At 41.7% G+C, this 12,093-nt stretch overlaps 1 long non-coding RNA gene across 2 annotated transcripts; it reads right to left on the bottom strand.

Annotated features, from left to right (window-relative positions):
• Positions 1–1,632: 1,632 nt before the first annotated feature.
• Positions 1,633–4,152, bottom strand: LOC143139424 (uncharacterized). 2 transcript variants are annotated; one of them, XR_012990403.1, is made up of 7 exons: positions 3,917–4,152; positions 3,036–3,127; positions 2,793–2,922; positions 2,613–2,678; positions 2,122–2,205; positions 1,931–2,001; positions 1,633–1,804 (listed from the first exon to the last, which is right to left on the bottom strand). It is a non-coding gene; the product is annotated as an uncharacterized LOC143139424 (long non-coding RNA). The 2 variants fall into 2 exon arrangements; XR_012990404.1 differs by lacking the exon at positions 3,917–4,152 and adding an exon at positions 3,440–3,855.
• Between the last annotated feature and the right edge of the window lie 7,941 nt (positions 4,153–12,093).

The following is a 12,093-nucleotide window of genomic DNA, read 5'->3' as shown; positions in this document are numbered from 1 at the left end:
CCCTATCACGTCTTTGAACTGACTCATGAGGGTGTGTTTTAGCTGGTGCAGCTAGTGGAAGGCAACTGCAAGATCTGTCTGCAGGCTAACCTAGCGTTCATGGGCTTCGTAAAAACCTTTCTCCGAGTGAAAACATCATCATTCCGCGTCATTCACGTCACTTAACGTGTGAGTCAGAGGTCGGAAACTGGGGCTAGATTTTGCTAACAGAGTTGCCCAGTTAGGGACTCGTCATCACTTTTGTCGTCACGTTGTAGTTCGTTTGTAGTCCATGTGGCCTTTCATGTCCAACAGTTTTAATGTGAACTTGGGAATTTGCCCTTTTTATCACTTGAAAGCTGCATATCTTTCTTTCACGAGCATCTTACACTATAGTTTAAGCAAATACAGTTGTTTGTTTAGGATTAGTGAGTGTATGTTTTAACCTTTGTTGTGGCATCCGTGTTTGTCACACATTCCGTTGGCAAAGCACATGAACACTTGCTGTCGGAAAAACAAACTAGCCATGGGGGCGGTCCTTGTCATTCCGAGGTGCTTTGAATGCACCCTAAGACTCCCGCGATATTTTAAGGCCATGTGACATGGTGTCATGGTGGTAAGTCCCTCCCTGGCTGACAGAAGTCGGACAAAATGTCTAACCAGTATGCATTGCGTCCATCCCAGTATGCATTGTGTTCAACCCAGCATGCATCACATCAAGTCAGATCTGCCGCAAGACGAACTCGCCTATTGTCTATGAGAAATAACATGGTGTTTCGAAATATCATACCGGTAAAACATTTATAGGTAGCGAAGTTGAAAAAGCTGGTGGGCAGATTGGCCTACACACTTCTGCCATATAGTTTCCACTGGATTTTTTGATTGTCGGTGCCGTTTAAGTAGTATCCCACACAGCAAAAGGACTCCGCGGCGGATCCGCCGCGGATGTATGACGGCCTCCGGAACGGACCCGCGAAACTGACCCGTATCGGAGTCCAGATGCTCTCAGGAACGGATCCGCTACGAAGGCGGATCGCGGACCCGCCGTGGCTCCGCGCTGCATCCGCCCCGCATCCGCGATTAAAACCTTACCTCCGCGGCGGGTCCGTTTGGGACCCGCAAATTGATACATACATCCGCCGCGGACCCGCAACGGACTCATAAAGACTCATCTGGCCCGGGTCCGTTTCGGACCCGTTTATCTCATTTTCAAAATTCCTTCTGTTCTTGCTGTAGGATTAAATAGGATAAACTATAGGATAAAAGTAAAACTATCACTAGGCCTAGCCTAGGCTACTACAGCAAGATAGGCCTACGATTAGCATCGCCTCGTATTTTTAATTTAACAATACTGTCAATAAACCTAACAGAAAAGGTTTAAGTCAAGACATCAATTTACTGTACAAACGTGATCACTACTCAATGGAAATATAAAATGGACATTTATGGAAAGTTACAGGTTATAAGCTATTCTGTTTTTGTTAAGTAGCCTACGTTGCCTAGGCTACTCTACATGAATTTTGAGGTCAAAACCTAATTTCAAGGTCAGTGCAGACATGAAATATTTTATCTAATAGGCTACAACTTCAATGAAATGCTGTGCTATGCACATCTAAAATATCAGAAAATGAATAACTGGTGAATGACAAGAAGTTCAATAAAAAGATTGTTTAATGCTTATTTCTCCTATTACTCCATTTGTGTGGATGGAGGCGGAACACGTCTCCTCGTTGCCCGATCCACCGCCAGTTGAAACACCTAATTGCGTGCTTGGTGACCCAGGAGTCTGTGGCTGACCGTGTCACCATGTTTTTCCTCACAGCACCTGTAATCAAACAGACAGATATGTTTATGTTTATGGTATGTAGCATCCAAAGCCAAGTATGCTTACACAATACAATATATGAGATAGGTATTAAGGAGATTAAATTTAAAAAGAAACATGACTTACAAAGCTCCTCTGTTCGCTGCACGTTGAGGGCTGGTGTGGGGGTGGAGGGAGTTGAGGAGGGACTGCCATTCCTGGCCCATAGTGAGGTGGGCGGTGTGCGAGAGGGGGAAAAAATGTATTAAATGGTAGTCATCATTGATAATACACATGGGGCCTTTCTATTCACTAATATTTCAGAGATCAGTCCCTACCTTGAGTAACTCTCCGTATGTTAAATGCAGGTGCAGGGAGTTGAGGTGGTGAAGAGTGTTGCGGTCCTGCCTAATGGTGAGGTGCTAAGGGAGAGAAATGGTTGTGATCTGTTAACCATGGTAGGCTGAGAGCTACAGGGCCAAACAATGGCAAACAAAAACAAATCTCTGGTCATACTGGACATGAATTTGTATGTTTCAACATTTTGGTATGCACTATCTATATCAACTCCATGAATGGATTGACATTGAAATCAATGTGTTTCAATACAATCTGATAATAATGAATGAACTTTTCAGGCAATATTGCATGAATGCAGATGTTTTAACTGACAAAATATTTGGCTGAGATTTATGTAATGTATGAAGTATGCAGAAAATCTGAGATGGTAATGCAGATGCAATCTGTTGATTTGAAATAGAGTGACTAATGCTGTGTTAATATAGATGGGGCCACTGTATTCAATTTTATTTCAGAGATCAGTCTTTACCTTAACAGTTTTCTCCAGGTTGAGGGGTAGTGACTCTGCTGCCTGGCACTCGGCAAGATGGTGGAGCTGGAGGAATAGATACAAGGAGAGGGGAATGTCTTTAGCACTAAGAATGTTAACCATATCTCTAATATTAATATTATGATTTAGTTATTTCAATGTTAAGAGATTATTACTTACTTTGCCAGTGCAATTGGCTTAGGTTTGAGGCTTCAACTGATATAACAGGCGAGTTGGAAGGTACCTCAGAGATGCAAAGTCACCATTTACTGGCTCTTCTTCACTCTCATCAGAGTCCCCGAAACGATGGCTGTTAAATAACCATATCATTATGGTTATTGCAATCCCAAAATTTCCAAATATACATATAGTACAAGCATCTCTGGTCTATTTTGGAATGCTACGGGAATGTGTTCACATTACATTTTAACAACCCAGAAAGTATCTTCATCAAGCGAACCCAACAGAGGCAATCGTAACGTTAGATGGTAGAATCCAGCCGATAAAAGTTGACGCTGCAGAACAAACAAAATAGAAGATGGGGACCAAGTTCCATACAGTTAAGTTACGTTAGCATAATAAATCACAAACAGACGCCAATACCCATTAGTTGTCTGAACCGACTTAAACAGTGATTAAAATGCCGAGGCTTTCATTACGAAGATGGCAGAAGGACACTAAAGTTAAGTTACGTATGAGACCAAACTTGGCAAAATGCAAACGTTAATGCACAGCTAGCTAGAAGCTAGGGCTAAACCATTATCAGTGAGTCAACATGCTAAAGTTGTAGCTAGGTAGCTTTCATAGCAGACGAGTGCTTCACTGACTTCATTGACTGAAATACCAGTGCCAATGTATCAGCTTAATCAAGGATTGCATCGCAAACGTGATCTCAAACATATATATGTATAATAGACATTAGCAATAACTTATGCAATTGCGCCTAGCAGCTGTATGCCGCTAGCATAGTAGCACTATGGACTATGGACAACAGCAACACATTAAAACAGACAAGACCAGACTAACGTTAAATAACAATGTGTGTTTTTTAAATCACACTACCATAACATATTCTGCCGAAATTGCTAACCCATTTTAAATCAAATAGACTCATATGAGCATCACAGCTAACAATAACGTTAACTTAGCCTGTTGCTCAAAATTACAAACGTCTGCACTAACGTTAACGTTAGTCCTAATATCAAACAACGTCATTATAATCAATAAACATGATAAGTAAGTTTTAACAAAGGCCAATGTTTAGCTATTGTGAATGTCGCAATATATTAATAAATATCACTTACTCGAGAGGGTTCAGCGCAACCGTGTCCCAGCAAAGAAAATATCCACTAGTATGACTCTTCTCCGCTCTTGGTGTACAGTCATGTTCAACCGTTACAGTACAGGCGCGTCCGCGCCCGCGGATCCGACATGGGTCCACTCAGGACCCGCTGTTTGACAGTAGAATTTACGGAGCCGCCTGGAGGCGGAGCTGATCCTCTGTGCGGCACCAAAACGAATGCGACAGTCACGCGGGTTTGGCGACTTGAAGGCGGATCCGCCTAGGAGTCTACTGCTGTGTGGGATACTACTTAAACGGCACCGACAATCAAAAAATCCAGTGGAAACTAGTTGGCAGAAGTGTGTAGGCTAATCTGCCCAGCAGCTTTTTCTACTTTGTCACCTACAGAGTTTGACAGGTACGATCTTTCAAAACGCCATGTTATTTCCCATAGACAATCCACGCCCGGAAGTTGGATGGATACGGAAGTTAGCAGGCGGGATTTATTCTGGAGAGGTCTATTGAGGGTTTCTGAGTTTTTTCTTTTTTCCTTTTTTTTTAGAAGTAGTAACGGGTACTCACGGTTATGGATAGAAATGTAGTGGAGTTAAGGAGTACAATATTTGCCTCTCAAATGTACTTGAGTAAAGTCATAAGTAGCCTACTCCCCAAAAATTCCTATAGATTCCTCAAAATTGTACTCAAGTAGGCTACTGTAGGCCTACTCAGGTAGCCTAAATGTACTCCGGTTACTGTCCGGCTCTGGCTATTGCAGCCTAAGCAAAAAGCTTAACGTGGCTTAATGTCCTAAAACAACGATCAGTGATCACCAAATTTCTCTCATATTGTTCCTCATAATCACTAAGAACCTTTAGATTACCTGACGTGACGGCATGTTTCTTCAATCTCCTTCACTGACGCATATGGAAAAGGATAACGTCCCAAAACAACGATCAATGATCATCAAATTTCTTTCTCATATTGCTCCTCATAACTATAGCCTAAAATCTATCCCAGAGTTTTTTCTTTTGGAGCACGGGCATAACAGGCTATCTCATAATATAGGCCCGAGATAAATTCAAAAGGGGACAGATAGGCCTATACTGCACTTAAAACTTAAAAAGATTGAAGAAGAACGAACCTTCCCGAACTTTTAAATTGCGATCAGTGGCTGGCATCGAACGAAACTTTTCGAAGTTGAATAGGCTATTTGCGCACCTCCATGTCACAGGAGGGACTAGTGGGCTCGCCCTTCTATGAATAAAAGACGTTAGGTTACCTGCAAGCTGGCCTATGACTTCATGGCTGAGTTTGCGGCAAAGTAAGCAAGAAAGTGTTTTTTATTCTGAGTCAGGATATGGCGAGTCAATGTCATTTATTATGACCACCGGTTTAGTCAGATTTTTTTTTTTTTTTTTTTTTTCCCATGCCCAAATTTCCGTCAATGAGTCCCGGGACACTGAAAGACCGGGGTACACGAAACTTGGTGGGCATGTAACCCCACATGGATAGCATGGAACCATCGTTTTTCGTTTTGATCTGTAGCCCCCCCCGCTGGACTGGACCCCCGAAAGGAGGGCAGACACAGTTCTCTGTGAATATCTTGAGAACTGTAGGGCCTAGGAGGACCATTTTTTTCCGTATATTTGCTTCCAGGGGTCATGTTAACCCATTTCATTTGCACACATGTGCACAAACAGATACACACACACACACACAGTAATCATACGTATGACACATACTCACACAGTAGACATATGTACGCTTCCATGCACAGACACATACGCAGGCACACACACAAGCACGCACACACACACACTCACACACACACACACCCACACACATAACATAAACATAACACAAACAATCAAGAATTTCTCAGAATTATGAACAGGCAAGATGGAGGTGGGGTTGTATAAAATGAATTTTACATGTGAAAATCTATGAACTAATCATGTTTTGGTACTTGTTGTCTAGCAGATACCAGTGAGAATTGAGTGTGGATAATGCAATTTAGTGAGACAGTTAGAATCATATAGGCCTTTCAGCGTGATTTCTTTTTGTGGAAAAAATGTGCTGGACTGGGCGGCGGTCATATTTTGTACCGCTCTGCGGTACATCTAGTTTGTCCAATGTTAGCCTACAGACCAGTTTCCATAGTGCACATCTTATCAATAGTTTGAATGTCGAGTGTGTTTCTGCTCATTGACAAATGGCGTTCAGCACAATGATTCAAGCCCAATTAATTCCCCCTGTTAAGTTCGGTTTTGTGATGTAGCCTATGATAAACGGCTTATGGGCAAATAGCCTATGTGACTCAGCTAATGTTATAGGCTATACAAATCTAACCTGACTCTCGCCAGATGAATTTTGTGCCGCCTAGCTCCACTCATCCTGTGGATGTGAGTGGAGCTAGGCGGAGCTATTAGGCGAACGAAATTCATCTGGCGAGAGTCAGGTTAATACAATTCCCCCTCTTAAAGACAAGCTGGTGTAGCCTATTAGCCTACTATTAAAATGCACCGACAGGTAAAGTAGGATATCGCATGATGTCATGCAGTGAAAAGGGCCTCGCACTCCCTTGCGACGGCCCTGCAGCTCCTCCTAAGACAGCGAGAAATAAAGTTCAAATACGTGATAAACGCGGAAAAAGTTGACAGGTATGTTTCGGTCCCGGTGATTATTTGTGAAATTGTGCAAACGACAATTGCTGGCAAGGGAGGGTCACGTCTTTTTTGACTAACGCTCCCAAAACTCCCAAACAGTCCCTAAGAATTAAAAATGTAATGTATGCATTCATTTTTATCCTGGTTGAGATGCTTCCTGTCTGTAACCTGTATGAGGGAAATTGATACTAAATAATTCATATTTATCTGCACCACTCTCCAACTCAGAGGTCAGTGAAACATTATGGGAGACTGCTGACATCTAAAGCATGATGCCTGCCTCATTCCTTTAATTTTCTCTGTAATTGCTTATGGCTGCCAAGGTAATCAATACAACTCCTTTTGTGTTAAGAGTCTATCACCATGAGCTTCCCTCTAACAACAGGCAGTGTTCTAATATTTAGGTTGTGCTGAGATGAGCCTCTGTTGTGCCTCTGTTCTGCCCTGCCCTGCCCTGTACAGCAAGCCAAGCATCCTGCCACTTTTATCTGAGGGCGAGGCTGACTTCATCCATCTTTCATAATCACCCTGTCATCTCACAGGGCTGCCTCCCATCTATTTGAGCTTTTTCGTCAAAGTGCCTCACTCTTTTGTCATTGTGTCATTCCACAGCCTCTTGTGCCAAGGGAATTGATGTAGGGCACAAATTATTTTAGCAATGTGAAAAAATCAGGAAGGTGTAACAGTGTACAATAGGGTATATGGGGATTTATTTCTGTCTAAAATATTGACATTTGACATTATTTATCACTGTCCTATTTCTGGTCTTTTTTGTCTGTGGCCAGTGAGTCTTGCTTACCTGGGTTACCTTGATTGACATTGCACAGGCAAACATGTGCATTTTACATTATTTGTAGCTGTCAGCCATTGAAGTGATAACAAATGTTGTTAATTTAAAAACAATCCCAAATATCAAGTGACTCAATGAACATGACATACTGTACTGTATGTTTGTATGTAATGTATAATGTCATTGAAGCTGGGCATTATGTTAAATTAATATGTATTGATTTTGTGTTCAGCAACTCTCCAGATCAGAGATCAATGTTAGAGTATTGCTTTATTGATGTTTAAAGCATTGTATTTTGTCAAGAAATACTGTATGAGTTATTGAGAGGATTTCTTTCAATTGGGGATGAGAGATGAGATCACAAAGACAGACAGAGAGAGAATGTGCAGTCAAAAGTTTTATACACAGGTACCATTTGAATATAATGAAGTGCAGCCAATATCATAGTGCAATGGAGCACAACTAAACTATCCGAAATTATTTGATCTTTTGAGCTGAAGGATAGGGCCAAGGTCAAATAACAAGTGCCACTCAAGAAATGAGGCTACTGCCAAAATGATCAAATGAATACAAATATCTTAGCACACAGCTATTGGGGGATTCACATGCTTAAGTTAGAGGTTGTTGGAAGTGTGTCATCTGTGTTTTCTCAGTAAATCTCATACATTTTTAACAATGCTGAAGCATCTGTTGAAAAGCACCCAGACTGTACTGTGGTCACAGCTATTTACTGTACAGCTGGGAGAGCACAAATCATCCACAGAACCTGCTAATCCTACTGCTAACTGCTCAAGCCACAGTGTGGAAACATGTCTTTGCTTAGGAGAAAAGCTTTCTTTCCACCCATGTACCTTTATTGTATCAACCTTGTAATGACCTTGATTTGTTGCTCGTTCATCGGGATTCTTTCATTTTATTGGTTAGAATGTCTCCTAATAACTCTCATGACCCCCATAGCAATGAAATATTGCATATTTCATGTTTGATAGGACACCTATAGTATGTCCCATATAAGGGAAATGCTCTCATGGGGGGTGGGGTCATAAAGCTCACTGCAGAACTCTCAAAATGCCCACAAGCGATGAGCTTATACTCTTTAAATGGTTTTCGTTCAGGCTATATATGACATCTAAGATGCATCTAGGGAGCTACATGTAAAAAAAAACTGCTCACTTTCTGCTCTATGAAAGATAGGTAGTAGAGTAGATAGGTAGGACTGAGAAGTGATATGGCCTGCCTATTTGATTTATTGATGAAGTATGACCAAAGTCCTTGGTAATGCATCTAAGGCAGTCACAAACTTTGCAAGATATTCGGTTACACTTTACTTGACAGTGCTGAGTGACATGACACTGTCATAAATGTGCATAAACAAGTCATAAACAATTATGACATAAAACTTCTGTTATTAAAGTGTCATTCGGTTTTTGTCATAACAGGTTAGGATTAGGGTTAAAGGTTATAGGATTAGGGTTAGGGTTCATGTGTCATGACAGTGTCATGTGTTCATGACAGTGTCATGTCACTCTTATGTCGATACTGTCAAGTAAAGTGTTACCAGATATTCAATATATATTTTTGCTGGCACCTTATGTGAAATATATGCAGATGAATGAATTCACAAAACATAAACCAAATTGGATACTTTAGAACATCATGTGACCTCTTTATCTTTCTCCGTGAAGAAAGAAGGATTGAGGAAGACTGAGAGGGTCAATTGGTTGTCTCCAAAAGCATGAGCAGGAGAAATATGTCTCTACATGGTTTTCAGTAAAACGCTGAGAAGGTCTCTCTCTAAAAATAATGGCAGTGCATTATTCATGACCCGGACCTGCGCGATCATCAGAGAGATGTGAGGGCCTCACGTAGCCTCCCCGTGTTTACCCTATCAGCCGTAAAGCAGACAGATGGGGGCCTGCGATTCATAACTTCAACCCAATTCACGGTGACTCACGGCTCATAACTCAGTAATGCCACACGCTTAATTTACAGTACAAGCATCTACCACCCAAGTGACACGAGGAAAATTGCATTTTATTCAGTTGTAAATCAGGCTAGTGAAGACAAGGAGGGAGAACACCAAAATAGCTCGTCAGATGTCTGAGATAAAATCCCCTTGGAGCTTGCACTGATCAGCTGTTTTTGTTTTTAGACATCCAGAATCAAACTCAATCAGGGCAGATAATGGCCCATCTCCTCTAGGTTGACCACTCTGCTGTTGACCTTTGGCTTAGAGTAGCGGCTTGTCATTTTCACTTAAAGTGCCGAGTGTGTGTGTGTGTGTACAGCATAGTTTGCCACAACACCATGCCTATCAGGCCAATGCTAAATGACTTAGTGTCAGAGCTGGTGGTGGTGGTGTGTGTGTGTGTGTGTGTGGGGGGGGGGGGGTAGGGGGCTCATCCTCATCTTTGTCATTCCCATTTATGTGTTAATGATGTGTGAGAGTTGCATATCGTGTCTGAAATCGGTCATGTGCGTAATTCCAAGATGCCAGCCTCCATTGAAATGCTAACTGCAGAGATTTGAATCGCAATATTAAGATGTGTTTATGAGAAGATGGTTTTCTGTGGCCGCCTGCAAATGGGATAATTTTATGAGCCAGTGAGTTTTCTGAACCAAGAAATGGATCTCAGACTTAAAGCAAATTCATTTGTTGCATCGACAGACTTCATTTCGTTCGGTCATAAATTATTGATGTTCAAGAGCACCACATCCTTCTTCTGACAAATCTAAATGTATTTATAATTGAATTAAACAAAGTTTGTGATTTGACAAGGTCACAGTGTCAGCTTGTCACTTCAATCATTCAAATTGAATGCATTACACAGCCCATTCAATCTGACCAATGGTGAGCTGATTGTATTGTCAGGATTGAAATATCAGTGTTCCCGTCTCCTCCACAGTCATCTTAAATTGGCTTTAAAAAAAACAAAGAAGCCACCGTCTGCCATATTTCCTTTATTGGATCTATGTTTTGCCTGGGTGTGGAACATCAGGGCAGTAATATACCACAGAGTGATGTTTCTTCCTCTCCTTATCTCCATGCTGACTAAGCCTAACTCAATCTGAAACAGGAGTGATGAATGGCTCACTCACTGTCGAGAGCACTTGGCTGGAAACACTCAAGGGGCTTTTCTGTTTGATGGCGAAAGAAGACGGCTTCAGAGATTTAGTTCTTTCATACATGTTTCATGTGACCCACGAGAGAGATGTGCATTTGGTTCTCCTGCCTTGATGTTTTGTGACACAGGTGTTTGTGAGAGTGACCTCTGATCTTTCACATAATGATGAAGAGATGGACCAAGCCGGTGACCTGCTCTGCCTTTCTCAGTTTGTGTTTGTTATGATGAAGTGGTTTAACTCACTTTATATTTAGTAGGATAAGTGATATTAAAATCAGAAGCTCTTGAAGGTTGGACTGTTTTTTCTTCATTTGTTTCAGAGAATTCCAAGGACATGTTTGTTATTTGGGCACCTGCAGATAAGCCTCTGCAAACTGAGCAACTGATCCAAGCAAGATGTAAATTAGACAAAAGACAATGGTCAAGTTCCATCATTCACATAATTAAAATTCCTTAGATGTCCTTCCAAGTTATCATCAAGTGTCATCTTAAGCATAAGTCATGCCAAGCTCATCACTCCTCCTTCATGAACCACTGACCGCACCTGGCACACGATCATGCCAGGTGAGTAAAGTTTAGAGTGTGAAGCTTCAACTGGGTCATGAAAATGTTAAATATATTACATAACACTGCCATTGATAATATATCGAATCTATTATATTTGAAAGACATATGAGTTACTTGAATTTGAACAACATGTATTTAGTTCATTTCAATCATTTGAATTAAGATGAATTAAATGCAGCTCTTTGCAAACGACTGTGCCACACAGGAATATTAAGGTTGGCTTGCTAGAACTCCTTCTTATAGGAAAGTTGGTAGCACAAGAAAAGTCAAGGTTGGGACTTATTCTGCATTTGTTCCCTGGATGACACTCTTGAACTTTGACTCTTGAACCTGACTTTTAGCACATGTGTCGCCATGCTACGATCATACCATTGCACTAGTCCATCCATTCTACCTAAACGGAAGTGCAATCACTGATCATCATCTTTCACTGTGACCCTTGGGTCCATTGTAAATCATACTACATGACAACACATCCAGACAATTTCAAAATGAGTGGTGACGTTGCATGCGGCCAATGTCATGACTGTTACCTTGAGGGGGGTCTAACGGCAGGCTCTTGTGACTCCTGTGGGCGAATTGCAAATCAGGAGCATGTGATTGACCCGTCTGTGTGTATGTAATGGAGACGATAACGAGGAATTGCACCGAGAGGAAAATTAAAAAGCTGACCCGAGGGCATGACAGGCAAGGATGCTGGCCTCTGCCTCTGCCTATGCTAGGCTGGCCCCATCTTCTCCTATCTGTAAAATGTTAAAATGGGGAGATGGTTAAACAGCACTGACAAACACGTGATTGATTATCATTGTGTTAAGGTGAGTCCTTGACCTTGGCTGCCGATAAAGCCATATTGAGAGGCACTGACACACACACACACACGCATACGCCCCAACATGTGCAGGAGAGGGGATCTAAGCTCAGGGCCACCCGCTGGAAGAGTTTTCATTTGACATGATGCTGAGCAATAGCCATCATTTCCATTTGCTTGTGGCTGATAGGTTAACTCATTCCAGCAGGTCTCATGATGGGTTGCATGTTACCAGGTGGTCCA

This window comes from Alosa pseudoharengus, unplaced genomic scaffold (assembly GCF_046254945.1).
Source record: "Alosa pseudoharengus isolate Yale_2024_CS ecotype anadromous, Long Island Sound unplaced genomic scaffold, YU_APseudo_1.1 YU_APseudo_1.1_scf_22, whole genome shotgun sequence".
NCBI classification, from domain to species: domain Eukaryota; kingdom Metazoa; phylum Chordata; class Actinopteri; order Clupeiformes; family Clupeidae; genus Alosa; species Alosa pseudoharengus.
Note: the sequence above shows the minus strand (reverse complement) of the source record. Positions and strands in the feature narration are given on the sequence as shown.